The 23745-nt window shown below is 40.4% G+C and overlaps 1 protein-coding gene and 1 long non-coding RNA gene across 3 annotated transcripts in view; one reads left to right on the top strand and one right to left on the bottom strand.

The window, feature by feature from the left end:
* Positions 1 to 16330, top strand: part of LOC142138518 (uncharacterized) — a 39779-nt gene extending 23449 nt beyond the window's left edge. For both annotated transcript variants that reach the window (XR_012688047.1, XR_012688046.1), the window contains exons 2-5: positions 37 to 134; positions 4523 to 4607; positions 14242 to 14457; positions 14549 to 16330. This is a non-coding gene — a long non-coding RNA (uncharacterized LOC142138518). The remainder of the gene's footprint in view (positions 1 to 36; positions 135 to 4522; positions 4608 to 14241; positions 14458 to 14548) is intronic.
* The window catches only part of MACF1 (microtubule actin crosslinking factor 1), a 246258-nt gene that overhangs the window by 205616 nt on the left and 16897 nt on the right, over positions 1 to 23745 (bottom strand). The window lies entirely within an intron of this gene.

Genomic DNA, 23745 nt, shown 5'->3' with positions numbered 1-23745 from the left:
TCAACGATTAATCTCTTGTCCCATTAAACTCTACAGAGGAGGATAATCTGCTAAAGCTCATAGGAGGAGGCTATATTGCAACACAGAGAGACAGAAGGAGATCACCATACCACACAGCAATTCAAAATCTCTTGGTAAACGCAGCTCATTGGAATCTATTTCTTACAAAAGAAGAGAGCATTCAATTAAAAATCACTCATGTAGCCGATCTCTAATGAAGAGTTAAGTTAGTTGCACAGTCAAAGCAGAAAGCATATATTTGTTTTTTTTATTATTTTTGTTTTTTATAATCCATGCGTAATGAACTAAAAGATTACTCCAACAATTGTTTTTTAACTCTCTTCTTTAGGGAGAAAATTTCAGTTTTGGATGTAATATCCAAAGTGCAACCTGGGCCCAAAATATGGGTCTAGGATTAAGGCTGTCTAGAGGCCAGAGCCCTAACCTAAAATTTTAGCTGCTACTGCTCACATCGCTCCCACTAACAGTATCCTGATTGGCAAAGTTAGCTATTGATCACAGAGGATATTAATCTTAAATTGCCTCATTCTCCATTACATTCTAGAAAGGAAGGCAATATATAATAGCAAAAAAAATATCTAAAATTAATAGAGGTGTTGCCACTTACTGAAAATCTTCCTAATTATTTGCCAGCCCACCCTTTGTAACAGAAAGTGGGGATCCATCCTTTGATACACCCATTACTGCCTAATAATTATCACTGATCCACAACGCATTGACGCTGTAGAAAATCCATACTTCAGTGCTATAGTATTCAAAATGACATGGACACAATATGTGACTAGAGAAACAAAACCAAAATATGACAATAAGGCAAAATATTGCCTTATTGTCATAGCAGCTGTCCATCAAGCCTATTTAAGGCACATTTGGGTGTGGCTCACAAGCCAGCCCTTGCTAGATGTAAACCCCTATACTTGGTAGGTGAGTGTATCTGATATTTAACTGCATTTTAATGGTGTTTAAAGCATATAGGTCAGTGTAGGACCTGCATATAATGAGGTGCCCATGATGCTGGGATGCAGGCTTAAATATTTTGATCAAAATAACCAATACCTCATGTTTTCATTTTGCTAGATACACACAGATATTCAGTGTAAAGGATACGCTCTGACAACTGTCTTTCTGTTTTGTATAATATGTGACTATTATTATGGAAATAGTATGTGTTCCAGTGACGGCCACCACAAGCAACTATTGCTAACACTCCACCTTGGATAGCAACCGGAAGTGCTAATTTTCACCTATGTACACTAAACAAGAATACATTGCATGTACCAATGCTTTTCTATGCAATTCATATTTTGGCTATTCAAAATTAAACTTGAGCATTTATGCACTCAGAAAATTTTGCACTTAGCTGGATTTGCTCCCAATTCTAAATCAGCCCCTTAGACTGTAAAGAAAAATTAGTTCACAGAAAAGAGGCCTGAACCGGTGTGCAGGAACATTCTGCAAATAGGCCTAGCCTCAATATTGAGGGTTTCCAAAACTTCTAGCACTCACAGGGTTAAGGAAAGTTGGTGTTCACTGCAATACTTTGTACATTAAGGATAAAAATATAAGTGTACCTTCTATCATAAATAATTAAAAGGTTCTACAGATTGACAGAAATGTATACTAATCATCAGACTTGGTTTTGTCATGAGGCTGTTTTCCTTTGTATTCCTCATGATACTCCCTCAGCATGAAGGTGGTATGACTGTCTTAGGAAAGTTTAATCATGTTTGGCTTTCACAAAACAATTTTTTTTTCTCAGTATGGTTGCATACATAAGGGATATATATGAAGTACAAATTTAAATGTCTATCTATACAAAAGGTGGCTTTGCGGCTGCACAGTGGCCTAGTGGTTAGCACTTCTGCCTCCCAGCACTGGGGTCATGAGTTCAATTCCCGGCCATGGCCTTATCTGTGTGAAGTTTGTATGTTCTCCCTGTGTTTGCATGGGTTTCCTCTGGGTGCTCCGGTTTCCTCCCACACTCCAAAAACATACTGGTAGGTTAATTGGCTGCTATCTAAATTGACCCTATTCTCTCTCTCTCTGTGTGTGCATGTTAGGGAATTTAGACTGTAAGCTCCAATGGGGCAGGGACTGATGTGAATGAGTTCTCTGTACAGCGCTGCGGAATTAGTGGCGCTATATAAATATCGAATGATGAATGATGCTTACAATGCATTTCCACCTTCATTAAGACTGAAGTGTTTTTGTCCCTTCATGACCAAGCCGATTCTCATATTTTGGCATTCACCAGAAAGACCTTTTTTAACTTTGTATATTCTAGTGAATTTTATATAAATATGTTCCCTTTGTCTGGTATGAGTGCAAATGTAGCTCTTTGTATATAGCTATATATTTTCAAGGAAAATAGGACTTTTCTTTGGTAACACATTGGCCTTTAGACAGGCTAAACTAGTTTTTTAAAAATACAGTTTTTCTATGATTGTTCCTAGTTAATTTCATGCACTTGAATGATGTCATCTTATGGTTGATGGACCTTGTAAAAAATAAAAATAATATTTGCTATCCCTATTCTTGGAAAACAAGATTATTAAATTAATCATATTCCAGAATTTATATTACTACAGAATTTACCCTAAATTTATTTTTAATCATGTATAAATATGGTTCTAGTGCTTAAAATGTGCACCTGTATTTTGAGACTACAATTTCACCTACCGCTTTCATTGAGAAACTATCAAATTCCATTCACTTTTTCCATGCCACAACATTAAAAACACTGACAAGTGAAGTGAATAACATTGATTATCTCGTTACAATGGCACCTGTCTAGGGATGGGATATATTAGGCAGCAAGTGAACAGTCAGTTCCGGAAACTGATGTTGGAAGCTGAAAAAATGGGCGTGTGAAAGGATCTGAGTGTCTTTCACAAGAGCCAAATTGTGATGGCTAGACAACTGGGTCAGAGCATCTCCAAAACGGCAGGTCTTGTTTTTCTTGGTATGCCATGGTTATTATGTACCACCACCATATACACCCCCACTTCGACCACTGTGTGTGTATATGCGTGCGCTATGGGATTGAGATCTGGTGACTCTGGAGGCCATTGGAGCACACATAACTTATTGTCAAGTTAATGGAACCAGCTTGAGATGACGTGTGCTGACATGGCGTGTTCTCCACTAGAAGACCTATATTCTATACAGGGTTGCACATGGGCAGCCCCCCCGGATGCAAAAAACATAGTTTTCCCCCCGCGGCCGCATCTGATGACATCAGACGCGGACGTGTCAGCGCACAGGCGGCCGCATCACATGACAGGGAATGCGGCCGCGTCATGACGCGGCCGCATCCCCTGTCATATGATGCGGCCGCCTGTGTGCCCCCCGGCCATCCCTCTCCCAGCCCGCGCCTGTTCACGCCAAATTCTGACCCTACCTTTTGCAGTAGAAATTGAGATTGTCAGACAAGGCAATGTTTTTTCAATCTTCACCTGTCCACTTTTGGTAAACCTGTGCCCAATATAGGCTCAGTTTCCTGTTCTCAGCTGAGAGGTTTTGGTTTTCTGCTGCTGTAGCCCAGCACTACCATTAAACAGCTTTAGGCAGCTGGCTAGTGTGCCGGGCTTTGGGCCCGCCACCCGCCCCCTACCCACAAGCATAAAATAAAATGTAAAAAAAATATCAAGTTACATAGGCGCTGGCATTTCTTTGCCATTTTTCAGGCACATTTTTCTGGAAGATGAATAATACGATCCGGCTGTCAGGGCCGGATTTGTCAGGCGGTTCTCACTGTGATTGGCTGGGGCTCGCAGTGTGAGGACATTGGTGGCCTCTGATTGGTCCACTTGCCACTTAGGGACCCTCTAAGTGCGTCCACTGCAGGGTGGCATGCTGGATTTGGGAGTTGCAACAGAGGAGGGACAGCTTCGTCAGCTGTTGTAGTGTAGCTGGACTGTGTGGGCTGAAACTATTGCAGGGTTGGTAGGGGATGCACTTGTGATGGGCACTGATGGGAGAGGAGATAAAGAGTATCTCTCAGTATTATCCCTGTATTCTATATGCCAAGTTCCAGTGCACTTAATCTGAAGGGGGGACGGGGTCAGCCAGGGCCACATGATTTGCTGGGCACCCCGCCCTGACCCTTACTTGTACTACTCCTCTGCTGGACTGGAAGACACCTGTCCTTTATGTCCCTGCATGTGATGCTGGCAGACTGGAACTGAAGATAAGTATGTCTTGGTAAACTATGTAGTATCATGCTTTTTTGTATGTTTAGCCTTTCTTACCTTCTCTCATGTCTGTTCCAGCCTCTCTGCCCTTCCCCCTGTCTGCGCCAGCCTCTCCTTCTCCTGTCTGTGCCCATCTGTCTCCCCTTCTCCTGTCTGTGCCAGACAATCTCCCTCTGTTTTCTCATCTGTGCCACTGGGGGATGGTATTGGAGTAATGTGTGGGGAGAGAGGTGGGGCAGTTGCTGGATTATTGTTATATCTTCTTTTATTTTTTATTTTAAATCTAACATTTGGAAACCCCCCTCTAGATATCCTGTGTTTGCCCCTGGGACAGTGTTCTGCATCAGACATCAGTTCATCTAGACTGCAGCCTTACCTGCCAACCAGGAGGAGGTAAGAGTTATTAAGTTTTGTTTTACAAAAGTCAAGTGTGGGGGAAGTGGGTACTTGGGGGATTGGTTGAAACTTTGCCTAGGGTGCAGAGAATCCTTGACGCCTACAATTCTAAACCCAAATGGACAGAAAAATCTGGTGCTGACTATAGCCGTCTATACCTTGTATAGTATAGATACAAAACTGTTTCAAATAACGATTAATATACTTAGATAGGAAAAATTGCTGCTTATTTATAGAAGTTGTAGTACATCAACTTCAATGATAATAGAAGAAAACAAAAAATAACAAGCACAAATGGATCCTATCTAATAAATCTCACCGTAGATTTAAAATGTATAATAAAATTTATTTGTATAACCATTAATACATATATAAAGCAAAAAATTAAAAGGAAAAGAAAATATAAAAACAAACTCCACCAAACCATTAATCCCGACTAATTTTGGTCTTAAATTATGTTGAAGTCACCTATAGTGCACATATAGGGGAAAAAAAGTTCTCATAGACAATAATTCATTGCATAATCCGGAATTTTTGTTAATAAGAGATCACTGGATAACTACAGTACAAGACACGATTGTATCTGTTGAATTCCGCACATTCGTTGTATGATATAAACCACACTGCTATGTGGGATCACAATTCCTTTTTCAGTCACAGCATGCAGTGATTACTCCCATTTTAAAAAAACAGAATTCTGACCCTAACTCTCTCATAAATTACCGCCCCAGCTCCCATGCCCCTCCAAGCTTCTCGAGAGAATTGCCTACACACGCCTCACACACTTTCTAACAGCAAACAACCTATTGGATCCTCTTCAGTCAGGCTTTAGCTCTCAACACTCCACAGAGACTGCGCTGACCAAAGTTGTCAATGATTTGATCACAGCAAAAAATAATAACCAATACTCTCTTCTAATTCTCCTGGATCTCTCTGCTGCATTTGACACTGTTGACCACTCTCTCCTCATACAAACGCTGCAATCCCTAGGTCTTGAAGGCACTGTCCTATCCTGGTTCTCATCCTACCTATCTAATCGCTCTTTCAGTGTTAATTTCTCTGGATCCACCTCTGCTCCGCTTCCTTTTTCAGTTGGAGTTCCACAAGGCTCAGTCCTAGGTCCTCTGCTATTCTCTATCTACACCACTTCTCTTGGAAAACTAATAAGCTCCTTTGGATTTCAGTATCATCTCTATGCGGATGATACACAAATTTATCTATCCTCTCCTGATCTTTCACCATCCGTGTTGTCCCGCGTTACTGACTGTCTTTCTGCCATTTCATCTTGGATGTCTTCTCGCCAACTCAAACTCAATCTTTCAAAAACTGAATTAGTAATATTCCCACCCAAGAACAGAAGCTTCCTACCTGACATTTCTATTTCTGTCGATAACATGACCATAAATCCCACCCCGCAAGCTCGTTGCTTAGGTGTAATCCTTGATTCACAACTGTCGTTTATTCCCCACATCAACTCTATATCTAAATCATGTTACATACACCTAAAGGACATTTCCAGAATACGCACATATCTGACACAAGACACCGCAAAAACATAAATTCATGCACTCATCCCCTCTCGCATCGACTATTGCAATTCCCTCCTTACTGGTCTTCCCAAAGTCAGACTTGAACCCCTACAATCTATTTTGCACGCAGCGGCTAGACTGATTTTCCTTACAAACCATTATTCCTCTGTTAAGCCACTCTGTCAGTCTCTACATTGGCTGCCTGTATTTTAACGAATCCCATATAAAATTCTTCTACTAGCATACAAGACCATCAACAAAATTGCACCGACATACATCTCCTCACTTGTCTCGAAATATCTCCCTACTAGACACCTCCGTTCTGCACAAGATCTACGTCTCTCCTCCACTTTCATCACATCCTCCCATTCTCAGTTACAGGATTTTTTCAGGGTTGCACCTACTTTGTGGAATTCCCTCCCTCGCACAGTAAGACTTTCCTCTAGTCTTCAAACCTTCAAGCGTTCACTGAAAACCCACCTCTTCAGACAAGGTTATGATATTCCTCAACCATCATCTTAATTTCCCTAGATTTCCCTATTACCATCCTCTACACTGCTAACTCAAGACAACAACCCTCTGACCAACATTGCAACACACACAGCCCACTCAATACTTTTACCTTTGCAGTCTGGCTGGTCCATTGTGCATTATGATGTAGCACATGCCCTTGTGTTTCTAACTCCCATTATCCCATAGATTGTAAGCTAGCGAGCAGGGCCCTCTTACCTCTCTGTCTGTATGTATTACCCAGTATTGTATTATTAATGTTTGTTCCCAATTGTAAAGCGCTACAGAATTTGCTGGCGCTATATAAATAAATGTTGATGATGATGATCATTTATATGATACACCCGTCGGTATAACAACCTGGAGATACAGATCATACTCAGTACATTTGATTCATGAAGTCCTGCAAGCAGCTTTTAGCTCCACCTGCTACAGCTACATACCGAATCACTCTTCTGGAATTTAAACTTGTTCTATCGATCTTACCCCCACTCCAGGCTTTGTAAAAAAAAAAAAAAGGGGGAATGTGCAATATTGATGGTGGAATCCAACTGCCAATGCAATTCCGGATTATGCAATAATTTATTGTCTATTATACCTTTTTTTCCCTATATGTGCACTATAGGTGATTTTAACATAATTTAAGACCAAAATTATCCTAGATTAACGGTTTGGTGGAGTATGTTTTAATCCTTGACGCCACCAACTTCAAGGCTCGACGTACTCTTTACCTTGATAAAGAGTCCTTGTGACTTGAAACGCGTTGGATGAAGGGAGGCACTTGACAGCGAGACAGTGGAGTCACCCCTGCGTTTTCTTTGAGAACTTATTGAACTCGGGTAATACCCACGTTGATGCTGTACATGCTTTATTGATTTTATTTCTGGTACGCATATTTAGCTACCCTTTTATATTCATTTATACAATTAAACAGTATTATGCTATGATATTCCTTATTTTATTGTGATTGCATCGCTGGAGAAAAGTATGGAGGATATGACCATCTCTCCATTGGATGTTATCAGAAGTGCTGTGGTACAAGACTCGTGTTTGTAAGCCTAATACCTTTGGGGATTTCCTCACGTGGTGTTAACAATTGTCCTATCCAGACACTCCATACAGGGATACAGACCCTAGGGTTTTTATATGCTTCACCTGTTTGTACCATACTGCTCTATGTTTCCTCCATGTTTTTTGTTACAGTGATTCACCATATGACACTGGCATTCTTTTATTTGTGACCCAATCAGCGCCAAAAGGTATACTATCTATGTATTATATGTGACTTTGTTAAGAAGTTGGTGACTTCTTTTTGTAGACCTTAGGCAGCGTTTGGAATTTAGCACTTAGATCACATATCTTTTCCATTCTGGTGTTTGGTCTGAACAACAACTGAACTCTTGACCATGTCTGCATGCATTTATACATTGAGGTGCTGCCACATGATTGGCTGGTTAGATATTTGCATTAGCAAATAGGTGTACCTATATATATGCTGGTCGACTGGCACTCACACTATAATAAATACGACTTTCCCCGTTGCCTTCCCAAATAAGAAAGGTGTAGACTATATAAATAAAGGGCAGCACATACCCATTCTTTCATCAGGGTATGTGTGTCTTTACTTTTGTATCCCTCATGAAAGAATGGGTTTCCATTAAAAAAAACGTTGTTGGTAACCATTATCTTTTATTTATAAGATGCCACAAAGGGTCCACAGCGCCGTACATGACATATACAGAAAGCGGTGATCCATAACAAATAACAAAATACAAAGACCAGACATACTGAATGAATAAAAATACAGGTAACATGGTAATGCAGATCAAATTATTTGTGGGACAGGAGTGTAGGTAGAGATGAGGTTGGAAATGTAGGGGGGTTGATTGAGAGCTTTGAAGGTGAGGATGAGGCGTTTACATTTAATTCTGTAGGTCCTGCGGAGCTAATATAAGGATTGGTGGAGGAAGACAGCAGAGATAGAGTGGTAGGACAGAAAAATGAGGCCGGCAGCAGCATTGAGGATATACTTAAGAGGGGCAAGGTGAGAGTCAACTAGGCCAGAGAGAAGGAGGTTACAGTAGTCAAGGCGAGAGATTACAAGAGAGTGAATAAAAGTTTTGGGGGCTTCCGTAGTGAGAAAGGGGCGAATCTTGGATATATTCCGGAGGTGGAAGTAGCAGGATTTAGAGAGGGACAGAATGTGAGGTTTAAAGGAAAGGGATTAGTCGAGGATGACCCCAAGGCAATGGACTTCAGGGACAGACAGGAGAGTATTGTTATTAACAGAAATAGAGAGGGGGAGGTGGGAGAGCACTGGAGGGAGGGGGGCGATTGGTTCAGTCTTCAAAATATTGAGTTTAAGAAAGCGCTGGGACATGCAAGATGAGATGGCTAATAAGGATTATTTCCCAAACTATGAAATTCAATGCAATATCAAGTAATCATGTCTTAACTGCAGCCCATAGTCTGATTTCACTCTGCTGAAAGAATACCAATCCCTGAATTTTCCAGTTGACACATGAAATTTTATGTCTGCAGAAAGCAGTTACTTACTGCTAGAATCCACAACTCTGCATATTTGTGAAGATACACCATGAAAATTCCTACTCCTCTGTCTATCTATACATGATCTGCCAATTTGAGCCCAAGGGCAGGCTGGGTAGGGGATCATCTGCCCTCCGGGCTGGTCCCATAGTGGGCTAGTTTTGCATGGGCCACCTGCATTTTTTTCCTTTAAAATAGGCTGCTGAGTGGAGTCTTGCCCCCTGGGCTATTATTTTCCAGCCCTCTCCTGTTTGAGCCCCACTGATATTTTCCCTGTTGTTGTCCTCAATCTAGTATTTTTGATTTGCTGTACTTTGCATATTTATTTATAATTAAAACTGCTGAAGGTAAAAACATGCATCTTCACTAATTAGTTAACTCACTGTTTAGAGTTAGGACCACCCTATTAGCAAAATCACCGTGGAGTGGTGGGTGGCTTCAATATACATTTGCAAATGTGTGCAACTGAGACTTTTACATTTTTATGTACAAGTAGAAATGGCAGCTCCTTTGCTGGCTATAGCAGTGTGCTAGGGGATTTTTCTCTGTGTTTTGTTCCTTTTATGAGCCTATAAGTTGATTGAGCAACTTCCACTTCTGTATTCTTCACTAATTAGGACAGTTCATTCATTGACCCAAGTTAGTGACTTTGTCAGTGGGATAAACATTTACAGAAATATGTGCATTGAGTAATTTGTAAGTGATCCAGTCGTCAAGTTCTTCCTCCTCTGAAACATATCAAAATAATTTTTTTTAAAGTGTCACTAAGGGGCATATTCAATTATCGGCGGTCTCCGCCGCGATAAAACTGTTACCGGTATTACGGTAATAGTAAGCCGGATTTGAACTCGCGGCTGAAATCCAGCGAGAAAAGTACTGTAATACCGGTATTTATGCTTACTATTACCGTAATGACGGTAATTGTGCGCACAGCGCGTTAATTTTGCCTATAATGCCAACAATTGAATATGCCCCTAAATGTAACTGCATGTTGTATATTCACTAACATGTATGTAACTGTTCACAAACCATAACAGCATACCTCTTAACATTTCTTATTTCACCTGGTAAACAATGCTCTGCTGCAGCTTGTTCACTTCCAAATGTATCAACTGAGTTGAATTAAATAATTCATGTTACTGTAGAGAGCTATGTGACAGGCGTTTGACTGTATGAACAAAGGTATTTAGTCTGTATTGCCCCATTTGCTTCACTTAGAGGCTACAGAAAGTAACTGAACTAGAACTTGAAAAAGGGGCTGCTGATAGCTAGGAAGAGTACAAGGGGTGTTAACTGGGACAATGCAGGTTTAATGACTAAGCATACACAGCTTATAAAATTTGTTTTCTATCTATGCGTTCTTTAAGCACTCACATCAAGTGGCCACATGCATGGCCCTTGTAATTGTCCTAGGGATCAATGTAGCTCAAGCAGAAAAGCAACAAAGGCTACACACCTGTGTGCACTTTAACATATTTGACATGGCAAGTAACTTTGTTAACTGACTGCATAATGTTTTCTCTTTTATTTGTAAGGTTCCATGAGGGTTCTACAACGTTGTACTCCTCTGATTTAGGCTCTATACACACAGACCTTGAATGACATTCAGAGTAAATGCTTGCATGGACCATGAGCACTGCTAGCTCTATTTTCTTGCTTCCATGTTATATTCCAGCTTTGTTAAACACCATAAGTACTGTGGATGCTTTACCCATTGGGATTAATCATCTCTATCCCTACATACTTTGATACCGGCTATACTTTAAGGCTGATTGCAGCTCGGGCTCAACAAACATCATTTTTATTTTTTAGTAATAATAAACCCCCAACGGGACTTAACAGTTTTCCTGCACTTCACACCACAAAACTTACCAGATACAGTAATTCTTTCCTGTCATGATGCAGATGTATTATAAAGTGTTCAGTACAGTAATTTGTCTTCATGTTTCAGTAGTGCAAAAGTTACGAAATATTGTACATAAATTATGTTCTTTTCAAGTTAACAGTTTATATTACTGTACAGATGTTTGTTCTATTATATGAAATATCTACATATGGTTTCCATTAAATATGTTAACACAATAATTCAATCATTATCACCATTTATTTATATAGCGCCACTAATTCCGCAGCGTTGTACAGAGAACTCTCTCACATCAGTCCCAGCCCCATTGGGGCTTACAGTCTAAATTCCCAAACATTCATACACACACAGACTAGGGTCAATTTGTTAGCAGCCAATTAACCTATCAGTATGTTTTTGGAGTGTGGGAGGAAACCGGAGCACACGGAGGAAACCCACGCAAACACGGGAAGAACATAGAAACTCCTCACAGATAAAGCCATGGTTGGGAATTGACATTGAACTCATGATCCCAGTGCTGTATGGCAGAAGTGCTAACCACTTAGCCACCGTGCTGCTCAATTCAATGTGGTCACTTACACTTTTTACTTTGTTTTGTGATGTGTAATTTTAGACCTTACTTGACTTAACATCAGTTTGCACGGTCTCTTTTAAATTGTGTAAAATGGGATTTTTAATATATTTGTAAATGTTATGTTTTTTTTTTTTCACATGATGCAACTTCTAGTTGGGGTCAGTGTCCCTCAAGGCGAAATAATCCCTACTTAAAATTAGGTTTAAATTTATTTAAGATCTTCACATTTTTCTAGCCAAAGAAACAAGGATTGAGGTTATATAAACATGCTTTTGCTTCCACATTACACATTGTGGGAATGTGGTTTAAAGGTGCATTTAAATGGGGGACATAGTTCTGTGCAAAAAGGGATCTGTATGAATGGCTAAAGTAAAGTTGACCTGGAAGTCTCTAGGAAAGATATAATCAGTAGGAGACACCTGTAGACTGAAGATTTTCTGGAGTGTGAGGCAGTGTGTTCCACCATTAACGTATAAGTCTACCTTGGATAAAAATCCCTATACTATATCTAATCATTTGCTAGATACACTCTGCTAGAGAGTGTATCTATCTAGCATTTAAATTTTCTGCAGTCTATCTTTGGTCTTTTCGTGCTACCCAGTTCAAACCCGCTGACATCAGCCAGATAAAGCGGCAGAGTGCAGACAGATTACTGCAGCAAACCATACCTCCCAACTGTCCAGAATTAGGTAGGACAGTCCTGGTTTAAGGACACTGTCCCTCCTTCTCGTCAGCAGACATATCAGATTGTTGGGTGGTATGGCCCATTCACTGCTGCTCTGTATCTTTGTGAATATTATGTAGTGTGTGTGTATATATAGTAGCTTTGGGAAAATAGTTTTGCATGCTCCAATAGATTACCAAGCACTTGTAGAATATATGCCAATGTTTTGTGGTAGCTTGTGGTAGACCAACAGCCTATTTATATACATTGCCAGTATTTGTATTTTGTAAATTACAATAAGTGTATTTTCTTGTGGTAATCACATGTTACAGCATTCCACGTATATGACTTCATAGAAGACAATTAGTCCTATTCTACTAACAGTATGTGCTGCAAATTGAAGTTATCATACTACAGATGGAAAAATTGCTGTCTGTATACAGCTGTATTCATTCCAGACATGGAAATGTGTGTTGTACTGCTGTAACTGGCTATATACAATACAAACCAAAGTACAGAGGCACACTTGAAACACGAAGAACATACTAAGTACAATCGGAAATAAGGTTCTTAGCATCTCAAAGTTCTAAAGTCAAGGTAACATCAAAGTGAATAGGGAAAGGTGTTCCCATGTTACACCATAGTGATTGCATTGATAAAATGACACATACAGCATTTTGACAGGGAAATTGTTATGGTGGGAGAGAAATCATAGAATTTTTAATGTATATGAATGAAGTAGCATTATTGTGTTAGATGGGCATACACAATTTGATAAAAATGCACTAATTGTTATTCCAGGGGGTAAATGTATCGATCTGCGCATTCTGTAAGTCGCCGACTTTGCAGGGCAGATTTAAAATGGCAATGTCTTTACAGGCAAAACTTGCCTGTAAAAACATTGAAATTTTAAATCTGCCCTGCAAAGTTGCAGAATATCGGCGACTTGCAGAATGCGCAGATTTATATATTTTCCCCCAGATGTTATATATTATATAGCAGTGTTTACATAATTATTATTGTGCTTAGTATGTTCTTAGTGTTTAAAAGAAGCTCTTGCACTTTTGTGTATAGCTGCATGGGACACTATGACCAGAAGAGTATTTATCAAGTTAGTAGTTGCTTAAAACCCATGGGTTTTAAACCACCGTTGGATGTAAGCCTCACTTCAAACCATTAGATGTAAGCCTTACTTACGCTGAAATGTTATATTCAGGATAAAATATTATTTTTCACTTTATTTTTTGATATCCACAATGTACTGAATTGGTGGTCTAAAATGAAGGTCAATGTTTTATTAAGACCAACTTAACCTTGGCATTATCCTAGTATTGATGGCAAAGTACAAGGGAAGAGAGGATACATTAGAGGAACTACATAGCTCAATAGTCATCTTCCCACGTGTCTATTTCTAAACACTAGACCCAGTAAGTATTACAAAGGAAAGGGAATGATACAGAACAAGAGCCAGATAAGGTCAATATGGTGCAGATCTTAGTGATCCTATAACCATACAAGCATACAGATATGGAGGAGGGGGGGATTCAATTGGCCGTGTTATTTTAAAAAGTAGCGTGGCTTGCACACTATTACTGTTATTACGGTAATAGTGTGCTTAAATACCGTTATTACAGTAGTTTCAACGCCGGCTTTTTGCTCGTAAATCCGTGAGCTGTGAGCAGAAAGCCGGGTTAAATTTACCGTAATAATGGTAATAGGTTTAACGCTGCGCTACTTCGGGGGGAATTGAATACCCACCATAGTATTTATTATTTATTTATATAGCACCAATCATATTACGTGCTGCTGTACACAGAATATGTAATCATTCACATTAGTGCCTGCCCCCATTATAAATTACAGTCTAATTCCCTAACACACACACTCTAGTGTCCATTGTGCCAGAAGCCAATCTAATCTACTAGTATGTTTTTGGACTGTAGGAGAAAAGCCAAGAGCACCGGACGAAACCCACGCAAGCAAACCCTTGCCACACAAGCCACGGGAAAACAACTGCACTGTGCACCACCAAAATGATCCACAGTCAGAAGGGACTACAGAGCGGGAGAGAGAGCTACATCCTACAGACTCACCGTTACAAACATTCATCTACTGCAATGCTATGAATGGAGATTTTCAGATCATTGGTGTTCATCAGAGTAAGCAAGTTCATATGTGGCACTTCATTTTTAAGCCAATTTCTTCTATTTTGTTACTTGCTTTGTGTTAATTTGTATTACTGTTTTATAGATTTTAATCCCCTACAAGCAAAACTTACATCAACCCGAGGACATCTTTTTAAAGAACTTGTCTAGTTTCACATTTAGCCTTCCCCTATGAAAAACATTAACAATATCTTATACCTAACTTTACAGTAGCTATTTTATATAAGGCAACTTGTATTTTAGGTGTAGTGGTCCTTTCAAATAGTTACCATACTTGTACTTTTTAATTTAATTATCTGGCTGTTCGTAACTTAATATTCTTCCATCACTTAATTTCTTTTACATATATATAGTGAACTTAAACTTTTTCACAGTACCACATGTTGCATTAAGTATACTGTACATTATCCTGAATTAGCAATGGTTTTCAATTACTTATAATATGGGTAAACTCCTTCTGTAGAAGATAGAGTACTTATGGCCCCTCTGCAACTAGGGCAGGCAGGTCTTCATAAGCAGAAATATATAATATAAGTAAACAGATATGGCGCTTATACTCTAAAAAATCTACAAAAGCATCATAGATAGTCCAAAATTGGTAACTTGTATGTAATACTTAAGTCCAAAAAAGTACTGTCCAAAGAGGATATCTTCAATATCCATAGGTTCTCGTTTTTTGATCCATAAACAGATGTTGCAAATCCGAATATATATTTTCCACTGATGTTCATACATATGAATAAACGAAAAAAATTGTATTATCCTATGTTAAATATACAATCTCCCACGATCAATAACCGTGCAATACCCGTGTGGTATTAATAATATTTAATCATCACCATATGTGACCAATCACTCTCAGCTGAATGTTACACTTACACAGAGAGGTTTCTGTGATTCAAATGATGGAAGTAAGGCACATCTGAAGATCTTCAATCAAATCCACACTATTCCAGACTGCCTTGATAAAGATTTTTTGAAATTGAAACGCGTTGGCAGAGGCGGTGACTAGGAGGAAATACACAGATTGCCTGAATGTTGGAGAATTGAAACCCGAGTGTTGTGGAGTATGCAGTGGTGACCTGCCGGCTACCCGATCTTTGGAGAGGGACAAAAAGGTTTCCCTACATGCTCAATACCATCCCACACGGGATAAGAGTCCAACTTGATCAGGGCTATCGACGATTTTTCTCTGATGATATTTTTTATGTGATTTTATGTTGTGCTTATATTGAATTTATTTTATTGAGATAACGGCCTATTTGGAGCACCCTTCTTTTCTTTTTTGAGAAAGTACTCAGGGAATAGTGTGGATTTGATTGAAGATCTTCAGATGTGCCTTACTTCCATCATTTGAATCACAGAAACCTCTCTGTGTAAGTGTACCATTCAGCTGAGAGTGATTGGTCACATATGGTGATGATTAAATAATATTAATACCACACGGGTATTGCACGGTTATTGATCGTGGGAGATTGTATATTTCCCCCTACCTATTCCTATTCTATTCTACTACTAAAATTGTCTTTAAACCTTAAAAGTTAGTTGCATTCCTTGTTTCCTGGTTGTTATTGCTCTTTGTGCCCTGTTTCTTTTTGGGACCTGCATACCATGTAATATTATGTATTTGACATTTGAAGCTTTCTCTGTTGTTGTTTAATTGCACAGTTACAAGTAACTGTTTTCGACCACTCAAAAATAAAGAATTATATGGAGAAAAAAAATCTCTATCGCCTTGTGAACCTGTATGCCTTTTCTATGAGTCCCTCTCCATTTTAACATCTTGATATCAACCATATATTTCCATTACATCACCGTTTCTCTTCCGCTGTCTTACACTTCCCCTCTAATCACTTGGTTGGCAGCTGTCCTACACCTAATCTTTTTGTTTATTTTATTATTTCTACATGTAAATTGAATATATTAAAAACCTACTAAAGTTAAAATATATATAATATGGATTTATTCTCTTTGAGTGCTTCTGTTCTAAAGGCAGTGTCAGTGTTAGAACATTGTGAATTTCTCTGACCAGGAAACAGCGGAAATTGAAAGAAGATGATAAAAATTTGTCTGCATAACACATCTACTAAAATGCACAGCAATATGCTAGCACTCGGCAGCAAGCAGTGAGCAAATCCACAAGTGAAGTCAGTGAGGTAGACTAGCCAATCTAGGAGAACAAAATACACAAGCCAAAACTGTGTTAGTCATTACATGCTGTCTACTACTTGGGTGTTTCCAGGATTTGTATAATGACTTTTAGAAGAAAACACTTTACTATAATGGGAATTACATTACGTGCAAAGGATCAAAGCGATAAGGAAGGAGGTTCCTGTGCCATTCACCCTAAAACTTAATTTGGTAATAGGTGACATAGAGACAAGGCTGAAAAGTATTTACATGTTCAGTTTTGATGTTGTCCTATGCAGATACCAGCACAAACGGATTATAATTCAATTTCTTAGTTAATCCCAGGACTCTGCTTTATAAAGTAACAGGAGGGAAACACTAATGCACAGAAAACTTTACCTACTAAGCTGCTTCTAAGGATGCACAAGCCTTGACAGATCTGTATGTTTAGATGGTACCTATGACATAACATTCTTTCTCTAATATGTTACAGAAACTAGAGAGTAAAATATCCACATCGTTCACCTTAACCAGGATTTCCAGGTTCTGTAGGTTTCTGTTTGTATACCTATAGCCCTGGAGAAGATCAAGAAACTCTTAAGTACTATGTCAATGGACTGATGTCTACTGCCCATTGTGTAGTATTTAATGTGTTCCAGGAACTCTAAGCAGGAGCACGATCAGCTGCAATTATGCAGACGGAAGCTTAATCTGTATGTATGTATGTATATATATATATATATATATATATTAGGGATGTGCACCGGCGACTTTTGAGGTCTCGTGTTTGTGTTTTGGATCCGGATTTTCATTATTTTTGGGGTTCGGATTTGTCTCGCAAAACACTTGACGAAAGGTCTCGGTTCGGATTTAAGGTTTTGGATTCGGATTTTTTTTGAAAAAAGCATAAAAAGTTTAAAAATCAAGTTTTTGGGCTTATTTTCACTCCTACGCTATTATTAACCTCAATAACATTCAATAACAAGCATTTCCACTAATTTACAGTGTATTCTGAACACCTCAAAATATAGTTATTAGTCCAAAACGTTGCAACGAGGTATCTTTCTGGACTGCGTAGAAGAGTGGGTCACCACAATATATATAATAAGAAAACCATCAACTTGTATGATTCGCAGCAATAAATGTACCTGGACTGCGTAGAGGAGTGGGTCACCACAATATATATAATAAGAAAACCATCAACTTGTATGAATCGCACCGAATAATGTACCTGGACTGCGTAGAAGAGTGGGTCTCCACAATATAAATTAAAAACCCTGAACTTGTAGGATTCGCAGCAATAAATGTATCTGGACTGCGTAGAGGAGTGGGTCACCACAATATATGTAATAAGAAAACCATCAACTTGTATGATTCGCACCAATAATGAACCTGGACTGTGTAGAGGAGTGGGTCACCACAATATAAATTAAAAACCCTGAACTTGTATGATTCGCACCAATAAATGTACCTGGACTGCGTAGAGGAGTGGGTCACCACAATATATATTAAAAACCCTTAACTTGTATGATTCGCACCAATAAATGTACCTGGACTGCGTAGAGTAGTGGGCACTGGGCACCACAATAAAAAATATATAGAAAACCTTCAACAGGTCTGAATTACACCCAAAAATAGTATCTGGACTGCGTAGAGTAGTGGGCACTGGGCACCACAATAAAAAATATATAGAAAACCTTCAACAGGTCAGAATTACACCCAAAAATAGTATCTGGACTGCATAGAGGACTGGCCACTGGCCACCACAATATAATATATAGAAAACCTTCAACAGGTCAGAATAACACCCAAAAATAGTATCTGGACTGCATAGAGGACTGGCCACTGGCCACCACAATATAATATATAGAAAACCTTCAACAGGTCAGAATTACACCCAAAAATAGTATCTGGACTGCGTAGAGTAGTGGGCACTGGGCACCACAATAAAATATATAAAAAACCTTCAACAGGTCTGCATTACACTGCACATACGGCTGCTCCTCCATCCTCTCCATCATATACATGTTGGAGTTTCAGCGTGTGACAACCTCTTGTTTTTGATAATGTCAGTGCATTTTGAATATTTTTCAATTTGCCCCACACCACTGAATGTACTTTATCTATGATACGCATCTATCTATCTTGACTGCGTAGTGTGGCGGCCCCGGTACACAATTTGGTACCGAGGCCACAATATAATTGAAAAACCCTTTACGGGTCAGAATTCCACCAAAAAAGGGTATGGACTGCGTAGTGTGGTGGCCCCGGTACACAATTTGGTACCGAGGCCACAATATAATTAAAAAACCCTCCACGGGTCAGAATTCCACCAAAAAAGGGTATGGACTGCGTAGTGTGGTGGCCCCGGTACACAATTTGGTACCGAGGCCACAATATAATTAAAAAACCCTCCAGGGGTCAAAATTCCACCAAAAAAGGGTATGGACTGCGTAGTGTGGTGGCCCCGGTACACAATTTGGTACCGAGGCCACAATATAATTAAAAAACCCTTCACGGGTCAGAATTCCACCAAAAAAGGGTATGGACTGCGTAGTGTGGTGGCCCCGGTACACAATTTGGTACCGAGGCCACAATATAATTAAAAAACCCTCCACGGGTCAGAATTCCACCAAAAAAGGGTATGGACTGCGTAGTGTGGTGGCCCCGGTACACAATTTGGTACCGAGGCCACAATATAATTAAAAAATTGGGCATCAACTGTCACCGTTGTTTAATATCTGATACACCTAAATATGGACTGCACAGTGGAGTGGCCCCGGTAGTAAATTTGGTGCCGGGGCCACAATACCTCCTCCAACTTCCAAGTGTAGTGTTTATAAAGACAGACAGCGTCGAAGTGTTATTAGTTGACTTTCTTAACCCTAAAATTGTCCCTGTTGCAAATATTCGTGCAATGGACAGTTACTTTTTTATTGAAAGACTCAAGCTTTCAAGTGTAGTGTTTATAAAATATAAACAACAATACAGTAGTTTTAGAGCACGTCAATACCTCTTGTTTTAAATTATGACAGGGCATTTTACTTTTGGTTTAATTTCTTGAATTTGTTTAAATTTGGTTTTACTTTTTGAACATGGCAAACGACTGTTGATTGGTCATATAATGCAAAAAAAAAAGTTCCAAGATGGAATTGTCCTTGGGCCCTCACACCCACCCTTATGTTGTTGAAATAGGACATGCACACTTTAACAAACCAATCATTTCAGCGACAGGGCCTACCAAACAACTTTGGCTGAAATGATTGGTTTGTTTGGGCCCCCACACCAAAAAAGCTATTCATCTCTCCCTGTACAGACTAAACAGGCTCTACTGAGTCAAGAAGTCGTCCTCATCCTCAACCTCTGATTCCTCTCCCCCTACAGTGTGTACTTCCTCCTCATCACACATTATCAATTCGTCCCCGCTGGACTCCACAACCACAGGTCCCTCTGTAGTATCTGGAGGGCAGTGCTGTACTTCATTGAGGAATTGATTATTCATTTTTATAAACATAATTTTTTCAACGTTGTGAGGAAGCAACCTCCTTCGCCGCTCACTGACCAGGTTCCCCGCTGCACTAAAAACTCTTTCCGAGTACACACTGGAGGGGGAACAACTCAGGTGAAATAGAGCCAGTTTGTACAGGGGCTTCCAAACTGCCTTTTTTTCCTGCCAGTAACAATATGGACTGTCTGACATGTCTACTTGGATGGTGTCAGCAAAGAATTCATCCACAATTTTTTCTATTGTGACAGCATCCAATGCAGCGAGAGTAGACATGTCTGCAATGGTTGGCAGGTCCTTCAGTCCGGACCAGATGTTATCAGCATCCCCGCCAGCGCCTCTTTTGGGAAAACTGAGCTTTTTCCTCGCAGCCATAGATGTGGAAGAAAATGAGGGTGGAGCTGTTGGCATGTCACGGTCCTCTTCAGAGGACAATCTCCTGACCAGCAGGTCTTTGCACCGCTGTAGACTTGTGTCCGCCGGAAACAGAGACACAACATACGCTTTAAACCGAGGATCGAGCACGGTGGCCAGAATGTATTCCTCTGACTTTAAAAGAGTGACCACCCTCTGATCCTGGCAAAGCGTACGAAGGGCTACATCCACAAGAGCTACATGCTTGGTGTAATCGCAATGACTTACCAGCTCCTCCCTCACTTTCTCCAGCTGCTTCTGCAACAGCCTGATCAGGGGAATGACCTGACTCAAGCTGGCAGTGTCGGAACTGACTTCTCGTGTGGCAAGTTCAAATGGCTGCAGAACCTTGCACAACACGGAAATCAGTCTCCACTGCGCTTGACTGAGGCGCATCCCCACTCCTTTGCCTATGTCGTAGGTGGCTGTGTAGGCCTGAATGGCCTTTTGCTGCTCCTCCATCCTCTGCAGCATATAGAGGGTGGAGTTCCAGCTTGTCACAACCTCTTGTTTGAGGTGATGACAGGGCAGGTTCATGCTTTTTTGATGTGCCTCTAGTCTGTGGTAGGCACTGGCTGAATGCCGAAAGTGTCCAGCAATTTTGCGCGCCACCGCAAGCATCTCCTGCACACCCCTATCACTCTTGAGGTAATGCTGCACCACCAAATTAATGGTGTGGGCAAAACATGGGACGTGCTGGAAATTGCCCATATTTAATGCCCGCACAATGTTACTGGCATTGTCTGACACCACAAATCCCCATGAGAGTCTAAGTGGGGTAAGCCACTGGGAGATAATTTCCCTCAGTTTCTCTAATATGTTGTCAGCGTTGTGCCTCTTATTAAAGCCTGTAATACACAATGTTGCCTGCCTTTGCACGAGCAGCCATTTTGTAGATGCTGCTACTGATGCAGCTGTTGCTGTTGCTGCGGAAAGGGATGCATCTACCCAGTGGGCTGTCACAGTCATATAGTCCTTCGTTTGCCCAGAACCACTTGTCCACATGTCCGTGGTTAAGTGGACAGTGGGTACAACCGCATTTTTTAGAGCACTGAGGACACTTGATCGTACTTCTCTGCACATTTTTGGTATCGCCTGCCTAGTGAAGTGGAATCTCGACGGGATTTGGTACCGGGGACACAATACCTCCATCAACCCTCTAAATCCCACTCCACTGATGGCGGACACCGGGCGCACGTCTAACACCAACATTGCAGTTACAGCCGCAGTTATACGTTTTGCAATAGGGTGACTACTATCGTATTTGGTGGTCATGGCAAACGACTGTTGGACGGTCAATTGTTTTGTGAAAGACTTAGCGGTCTTACGACTTCCCCTCTGGGAAGATGACCGACTAACAGCAGCAACAGCAGCAGTGGCAGTAGTAGGCGTACCGCTGCAGGATTCCTCGGATGAATCCCGTATTGAGGAGGACTCAGTCTGGCTGCTGACTTGGGCTGCAGGACTGAATCTGATGGAGATTGTGGAGGAAGTTGACGAGGAGGATGTTGCTGGTGTGTATCCAACTGGACCACGGGATTTAGGTGTCCCTGTACCGATGAGGGTCCTAGCCCCAGTTCCTGAACTAACCACTGAACTATGAAGGTTATTCAGGTGACGTATAATGGAGGATGTTCCTAGGTGGGCAAGATCCTTACCCCTGCTTATTTGAGCTTTACATAAGCTACATATGGCCATACATTGGTTGTCTGGATTTGGATAAAAATAACTCCAGACCGAAGAGGTGCATTTTTTGGTCTTCTTACCAGGCATGACGATGGGCTTTTTCATCCCATGGACATCAGCTGTTTCCCCCCCTGGTGCCTCATTTACAATAACCACATCACCATCCTCATAATCAAGTTCCTCCACAGCGCCAGCTACATCATCAATAGGCTCCTCCCGAGCCACCTCTTCCCATACAGTGATGGGAAGGTCAGGCTTGACAACCACCAACACCCTTGGACTCGCCTTGAGGATTTGTGATAATTTCTCTTTAGAAGGCAGAGTTGTTTGCTGTTTTGTTGCTGACAGCATAACTCTCTTCAATTTTTTGGAGGGGGGGGGGAGGAGGAGGAGGGATAAGATCCGTGGGTGAAGCTGAACCACTAGTCATGAACACGGGCCAGGGCCTAAGCCGTTCATTGCCACTCCGTGTCGTAAATGGCATATTGGCAACTTTACGTTTCTCCTCAGATGATTTTAAGTTTCTCTTTTTGCTACTTTTTCTTAAGTTGGGCTTTTTGGATTTTACATGCCCGGTACTACGAGATTGGGCATCGGGCTTGGAAGACGACGTTGATGGCATTTCATCGTCTATGTCATGACTAGTGGCAGCAGCTTCAGCATTAGGAGGAAGTGGGTCTTGATCTTTCCCTACTTTATCCTCCAAATTTTTGGTCTCCATTATATGTAGCACAAGATACTGCAGAATGTGTGAACTTGGTAATATTGCAGTACCAATGGACTTATACTGCTGGATTGGTTTTGCAAATTTGGTTATAATTACTTTTTTTTAAAAAAAATGATTTTAATATTTTTTATAATTTTTTTTTTTTTTTTTAAAAACTTGGGAATAATGAGGAAATAACTATGCCCTTAGAAGCACAGAGCACAGGACACAGCACCACTGGACTGAACAGGACACAGCACAGGACCCAGCAGCACTACGGAACTCAGCAGGACAGAGCACAGGACACAGCACCACTGGACTGATACTGCAGAATGTGTGAACTTTGTAATATTGCAGTACCACTGTACTTTTACTGCTGAATGTGTGAAGTTGGTAATATTGCAGTACCAATGGGCTTATACTGCTGGATTGATTTTGTAAATTTGGTTATAATTATATATATTTTTTTTAATTTTTTTTTTTTTTTTTTTTTTTTACTTTTTTTTTATTTTTTAAAAACTTGGGTATAATGGGGAAATAACTATACCCTTAGAAGCACAGAGCACAGGACACAGCACCACTGGACTGAACAGGACACAGCACAGGACCCAGCAGCACTACGGAACTCAGCAGGACAGAGCACAGGACACAGCACCACTGGACTGATACTGCAGAATGTGTGAACTTTGTAATATTGCAGTACCACTGGACTTTTACTGCTGAATGTGTGAACTTGGTAATATTGCAGTACCAATGGGCTTATACTGCAGGATTGGTTGTGCAAATTTTGTGGTAATTAAAAAAAAATTAAATTAGTTTTTGGTATTTTTTTAAATAACTT

Source organism: Mixophyes fleayi, chromosome 2, assembly GCF_038048845.1.
Source record: "Mixophyes fleayi isolate aMixFle1 chromosome 2, aMixFle1.hap1, whole genome shotgun sequence".
NCBI classification, from domain to species: domain Eukaryota; kingdom Metazoa; phylum Chordata; class Amphibia; order Anura; family Limnodynastidae; genus Mixophyes; species Mixophyes fleayi.
This window is presented reverse-complemented; position numbering and strand designations above follow the sequence as displayed.